We start from the raw sequence: 7,402 nt of genomic DNA on the forward strand, positions 1-7,402 counted from the left end.
GGAATTTCCATTCTTACTTTGAAACTCCAAAAGACACCGAAAACCACTTTTTAACAAACTTTATCCTTCCAAACTTCCATAATTTTCATAATTAATAACTTTTCACTCAAAACTCGAAACGAATTTTTAAATCAATCAAAAAGGACTAGAGGTCAATATTATGAGGGGTAAAATGATAATTTTATAAAAAAAAAACAAAAGGGACCTTCCGAGTCATTACATAGCTAGCTTAGACTCCCTCCTTTTTTTTTGTGTTACTATTTTTGAGTTTATCTAACTTTACCTTTACCGTATGATAATGTATTAAGATTTGTTTGCCAATCTCCAAGATGTAACTTTTTCATATCAATGATCATTGGAAACAATTTAATGAAAAAAAACATTGAACATCTGAAGCATGGATAATTTAATTTGGAAATACAATATTGGCTGAGATAGGTCCTTCTTTTATATCATGTAAAATTAGGCTTTGGGCATAAGTCACACCCCTAAAGCGAGCCCAAAAGAATAGGATTGTCCAAACCATCATTGTGAGACTTTTTCATTCTTCAAAAATATCATCGTTAGTGAACGAATTTAGTTTTATGATTAATTTCATTAGGAGTGGTATGAATTAATAACTTAAAATGTTGACGAGTCATAATCAGTGCATCTAGTTGACTTTTTTTGTAATTGTTGTTTAGTTTGATTGTATCCTATTACATAATCTAATATTTACAACAACGATGGGAGTTTTAGTAAATTAAATAATTATCATACGGTACAATACATGAATACAACTAAATAATAAAAAATTTATATAACCCTAACAAAGATACAATTTATTCAAACTTTATTATGACCACAATACAATACAAATACAATACGATTACGATGCATTTTACAGTGATGATAATTAATAATCATCCAAACAAGATGGAAATGAAATAAAACAGGATTTAATACAACTCAAGTGTTGTATATGTTATAAAAATGAACATGACAGGAAAAAGACAAACCTACCACACTTTTGCTTAGTAAATTAATTCATTTTGAGTAAGGTTTTAGAGCCTAAACTGATTTGATTCAGTTTAAAAATCCTAATATACACTTAGGGTTTTAGAAGAGAGTTCAAAAGGAGAAAAGAGGAGAAAAGAGCAAAAGGTTCAAAGCGTTCATCGAGTTTTCTTGCAAATCGAAGGTTATTTCGCCAAGGGTTTAATCCCTAAGAGGTATGTAAGTTTCTCATAGTATTGGGTTCATTTACCCACACGCCAATCATGTTATTTTTAGCGAAATTTCGTTCTTGAAGTTGAAGAGTTTGATTTCTTGATTAGTTTCTTGAAGTATTGTTTCCATTCTTGAATTAGAATGGGTTTGATGATTTGTTGAGATAATCATTGGATTTTAAGAGTTATTTTTTAGTAGATTCTTGTGTACTTTGGTTGGGTATTCGAATCTAATTGATTGGGGAAAAATCATTCGATTCTATGTGAGTTAGGGTCCGAAAATGTGAAAGAAAAGTTGTCGGGGGTTTTTTGGGCTGGGGCTGGTGCTGGTGCGCCGCCCCAGTAGTGTGCCAGAAACACTTGTTTGTAGGATGAGGGTTGGCGCCCTGCGCCAGTCTGTGCGCCAGTGTCTCTTGCCCCTACCCGTTCTCCGTCATTTAGTCCGTCTGAGTTCTTTCAAAGGGTACCTTTACCCCCCTTAGATTCTAAACTACTTCTAAATATCTAGAAATCAAAATCATTCATACTATTAATCATAACCTTTAATTCATAATTCAAATTCAAGGTAGAGTTAAGAGTGAAGTCTCGAGAGTTCTTCAGAGTTGTTTGAGAAAGTCTCTTTGAGTCTTTTCGAGGAGTCTTCTACAGTTACTTATAAATTGTTTCAAGAATCGAGTAAGTGTGTATGAGAATGAGGAGGATGTATTCATGAGTCTACATTATCATCACGAGATCATTCATACCATAAATCATAACTCTTGAAGTCATAATTCATATTCAAGAGAGAGAGAGTTAAAAATAGAATTCAAGAAAGTCTTTGAGTTTAATTGTGAATCCTTTGAGATCAACTATCGATTTGAACTATGTTTTGAGGAAGTAAGTATGAGAATGATAAGATTCGTATACATGAGTTCCATATTGTTATGTAGACCCTCGAGTCGAGTCGTTCATGCCTATAAATTCTGTATGAACTTCATAAATTTAGCATCTTTGACAGGAGTAATATCTTTAAGTTCTAAGTTCTTGAGCATAGAGTTCCTAATCCCTTTTGAGATTATATTTCTAATCATGGGACTATTACATGTTACCCATGAAGTTCTTGAGTTGAGTTGTTCATGCCCATAATGTCGCATGAACCCTATGAGTTGAACATTCTTGAGATGAGTAGTATCATGAAGACCTTGAGTTGAGTTGTTCATGCACATAATTTCGCATGAACCCTCTGAGTTGAGCATTCTTGAACTGTGTAGTATCATTGATGTTCTTGAGTTCTGGAGTTCTTGAGTTCTGAGCATTGAGTCCTATGTATGGTTTGAAAACCTTGAATTGAGTCGTTCACGTCCATAATTCGGCATGAACCCTATCTTGGGAACTCTTTTACAAATTTTTCTAAACTTGTTTTAAAACTTTAGTAGTTGAGTTTGAGAAAGAGTAGAGTTGAGTTCATTTTCTTTAAAATGATATATGAGAACTAAGTATTCCCCAGATTAAATGTTTTCACATTTAAGATAAGAGGAAACACTGATTTCCAAAATTTTTTTAGCAGTTTTGAGTATCATCTATTTTAAGAGAAATACTTTTGAGTAATAATCTGAAAACACAAAAAATGTTATGTTTTTAAACATATGAGCTAGTTATATTTTTGGGAGTAGTATTGAGCACCGATATGGGGACGAGTTCAGATAACTCAAAGTTCTCATAAATCTTGTAGCCAATGTGGGTAGAAAGGGTCATACTTTTTAGATGATTCCTTATGTTTTTTAGCATAGACTAGTGGTTCCACTTAGTAGTATGTTATATACCCTAACAAAGTATAGGACAGTTCTTGTAGCGTGGCCTAGACGTTGTATCATCACATAACTCATAGTGATGGTTGTCGGTTAGAGAATCTCCTACAGAGTTTATTTCATATTTTCATATACAAACATAGTTATTTTGTATCCTTGATAACAAACTGAGTTATTATTGTATTCTTCAATACATTGAGTTGCTATCTACTATTTTAACAGCTTTCCATATATTGCATCTTTTATTGTTGCTTTATCTTGGGTTGAGTAATCTAGAGTTAAGTATATTATTATTGATTTGAGCACTATTTCTCTGAGTTGAGTTGAACTATGTTTCACAGAGTTGAGTATCTTATTATTGAGTTGAGCCCTATTTCTCTGAGTTGAGTTGAAATATGTTTCACTGAGTTGAGTATCTTATCTTTGAGTACTTCTGAGTAACTTTGAGTATCCTTGAGTATTCCATGGGTTGAGTTGAGTTGAGACGAGGTAAGTATGTTACTTTTCCATCAGTTCAAGCTTATGTTTATGCTTTAGAATTCCCCTTACATGCTCGTACATTCCATGTACTGATGCCATTTGTCCTGCATTGTTTAATGATGTAGATACAGGTAGCTAACATCTCGCAATTTGAAATAGCTAGGAAGAAGCTAAGAATTTGAAATAGTCATTTTTGGAAATAGTGACAAATCTGGAATTTGTTTAAGTAAGTTAAAGTGAGTTTTTGGTCAACTTCAAAAGATCATAACTCCTAGATCACGATACTTTGGGTGTAGTTCCAGATATGGTTGGAAAGCTCCTGAACTGATTGTTCCAACGCCGCCAAGTTTGCACGATTCCGAGTTTGTATGAGTCAGTTATCCCCTTTGGAAGTTGGGCTGTTGGATTAAGGAAATGTCTAATCTGGAATTTTAAGGGGTATTTTAGTCTTTTCATTTCCCTATTATTTTAATCTGTTTTTAGGAGTTTAATATGGGTCAAATAAGATTTTAGTCAGTTTTAGAATTTGAGATTTCACGCTAGGGCTAAGGAGAAAGGAGAAGAGAAAAAAAGAAGGAGAAAAAAAGGGCAAATTCATCAAGATCGATCAAGAAAGTTGGTGTTTCGCCAAGGATTTACTTCTATCAGGTATGTGAGGCACTCATAACATTGGAATCGTTCTCCCATGTGCCAAGCATATTAATTTCAGTTTGGATTCGACCTAAAAGAGTTTGAATATTGATGATCTTGATATCTATTCTTGAATTCATATATTGTTCTTGAATTTGACTGAGTTGGGAAGTTTCTGAGTTCGTTACGTCACATCATAGAGTCGTTTCGAGTAAGGTTCATAGTTACATTTGCTGGGTATCTATATCGAAAAGTAGTTTGAGAAAAAGAATCGAGTTTGGGTGAATTGGGGTTGAAAAATGAAGAAGAAATTTCGTCGGACAAAATTAGGGGGTGGCCGTGCGTCGCACGCCTTGTGCCCAAATTTGAAAAATTTTGCTTTGCGTCGCGGAGCTGACATGAAGCGTTCTTCCTGAAAAGATATTTTCGAAACCAAAATTTCATTATGCCCCGCGTGCGGACCCACCTTCAAATCTTGATTTTTGTTTTTTTTTTCCTCATGTTTAGCTATCTAAAATCATTTCTAAACAACATGAGATCTTTCCAAACTCAAATCTTAATCCTTGAATCCATAATTCAATTCAAAGATCAGTTAAGAGTCAAGTCAAGATAAGTTCTTAAAGTTTTCCAAGAGTCTTTCACAAATGTTTTAACTTTGTTGTAAGACTTAAGTTTTGAGTTCAGTAAAGATGTAAAGTTGAATTCTTTTCTTCAAAGAAATATATGGAGAGTATGTATTACCGAAGAGATTTAAAAATGGTTTCACATTTAAATTAGAATGGAAACTGAGATTTCAAAAGAGACTTCGGGCTAGTTTTCAGAAAAGAGTAATAGCTTTCTAAATGAAGCAAGAAGGGAAACTGAGATTTCCAAGATAGCCTTTGAGCTAAGTTTTTCACCACTAATCTCAAATCACAGAAGAAGTATGTTTTTTTTTAAAACATAAGAGCTAGTATATTTTGGGAGTAGTATTGAGCACTGAATTGGGGGCGAGCAAAAGTTCAGATAACTCACGTCTCCATAAAACGATGTAGCCACCATGGTAGAAGAGGGTCATCCTTTTTAGATGAACCTTTTTCACAAAAGACTAGTGGATCCACTTAGTAGTTTAGGTCTTATACCTGTGGCAAGGTATAGGATGCGCTGGCAGCGTGAGGAAGATCGTTGTATCATCACTATAGCTCTTAAGTGATGCTTGTCGGTTAGAGAAACTCCCACAGAAGTTATTGTATTTTTATATACATCAGTTTATTGCATTTTTACATACATTTCAGAGTTATGTTGTATCCTTGTATATACGCAGAGTTGACATCACATTTTAAAACAACTTTTCTTTATATTGCACTTGTTTTAAACTACTTTATATTGAAATGAGTTCAGTTAAGTATTCATGAGTTAAGAAGAGCCAAAGGTAAGTGTTTCTTTCAGATTCCCTTTCAAGCCTATGTTGTTTTAGCATTCCTACTCGCATACTCATACATTTAATGTACTGATGCCAGTTGGCCTGCATCATCTTATGATGTAGACACAGGTAAATATGATCAGCATTCTAGCTCACCGTTGATCCAGTGAGCAGTTCAGAGTCAGTCGGTGAGCCTCCTTGCATTCCGGAGGATCTATTTTCATTGCTTTCTTGTTAGTTCATTAGGATGTTGTGGGGTTATCCCAACATCTATCTCAGTTGTTTAAGAGGCTTCATAGACAGTCAATGTTAGTCTTTCGAGTCTTTTCATTATCATTTCTTATTGTTAAGACTTGAGTTGTCACTTTTGGCCAAGTTGAATGTTTGACCTGCGAGTTAGGCATGTTTTGAATAGGCTTTCTTGGGCGTTTCTTTCCCCGAGACTTGAAAGCGGCTAAGGTACGGGAATTTCTAACACTTAAGCAGGATTCTCTAAGTGTGCATGAGTATAGGTTGAAGTTCACCCAACTATCCCGTTATGCTCCGGAGATGGTTAAGGACATGAGGAGTAAACAAATCTTATTTGTTGCTGGGTTGGGCTGTCTATCAAGCAAAGAGGGCCGAGCAACAATGCTTATTAGAGACATGGACATTTCGAGGTTGATGGTCTATGTGCTGTAGGTAGAGAAAGAGAAGCTGAGAGATAGAGAGGAGTTCAAGAACATTAGGGCTAAGACAGGGAATGAGTTCGGGCAGCTAAAGAGTAATGCCAACCGATCATCACTCCAATAGAAACAGAAGGGCCCTGGTCTATCATCTTCTAGTGCACCTGCACATAAGAATAATTGAGAGTACAATAATCAGAACTTCAGAGCTAAACCTGCTTTTTCTCAGGGTAGTGTGGCGCAAGGGGGTAGTAAGCCTCTTGCCTGCGCCAAGTGTGGTAGGAACCACTTAGGTATTTGTCGTGAGGGCTCCACTGGTTGTTTCAAGTGTCGTCAGACTAGGCATTTCATGCGAGACTGTCCAAAGAACAAGCAGGGAAATGGTAATGAGGGCAATAAATCCCAGTTTTCGTCAATTGCTCCACCAGACTGGGCTTCACCTAGTGGAGCTACTTTTGGTACTGGCGGAGGAGCAAACCACCTCTTTACTATCAACAGTCGCCAAGAGCAAAAAGATTCGCCAGATGTTGTCACTAGTAAGGGAATGTGATATTCCAAAGACAACATTCAGGTTTCGTTATGGTCACTATGAGTTTCTGGTCATGTCATTCGGTTTGACCAATGCACCTGCAGCGTTCATGGACCTTATGAATAGAGTCTTCAAACCTTATTTAGATATGTTTCTTATTGTCTTCATTGATGACATACTAATTTATTCAAGGAATGAAGAAGATCATACTAGTCATCTCAGAATAGTTCTTTAGACTTTGAAAGATAAGGAGTTATATGCTAAGTTCTCAAAATGTGAATTTTGGCTTGATTCTGTGGCGTTCTTTGGCCACATAGTTTCCGGTGATAGAATTAGAGTTGATACCCAAAAGATAGAGGCAATGCAGAGTTGGCCTAGACCCACATCTCCAACTAATATTAGGAGTTTTTTGGGTTTGGCTGGATATTATAGTAGGTTCGTAGAGGGGTTCTCGTCTATTTCGTCCCTTTGACCAAATTGACTCAGAAAACAGTTAATTTTCAATAGTCTGAAGCTTGTGAGAAAAGCTTTCAGGAATTGAAAAAGAGGTTAACTACTGCCCAATATTGACCTTACCAGAAGGTACGCAAGGTTTTGTGGTGTAGTATGATGCATCTAGAGTTTGATTGGGTTGTGTGTTAATGCAGAATGACAAAGTTATAGTTTATGCCTCCAGACAGTTGAAAGTTCATGAGAAGAAC

This window comes from Solanum verrucosum, unplaced genomic scaffold (assembly GCF_900185275.1).
Source record: "Solanum verrucosum unplaced genomic scaffold, falcon-dt-bn FXZP01000079.1, whole genome shotgun sequence".
Classification (NCBI taxonomy): domain Eukaryota; kingdom Viridiplantae; phylum Streptophyta; class Magnoliopsida; order Solanales; family Solanaceae; genus Solanum; species Solanum verrucosum.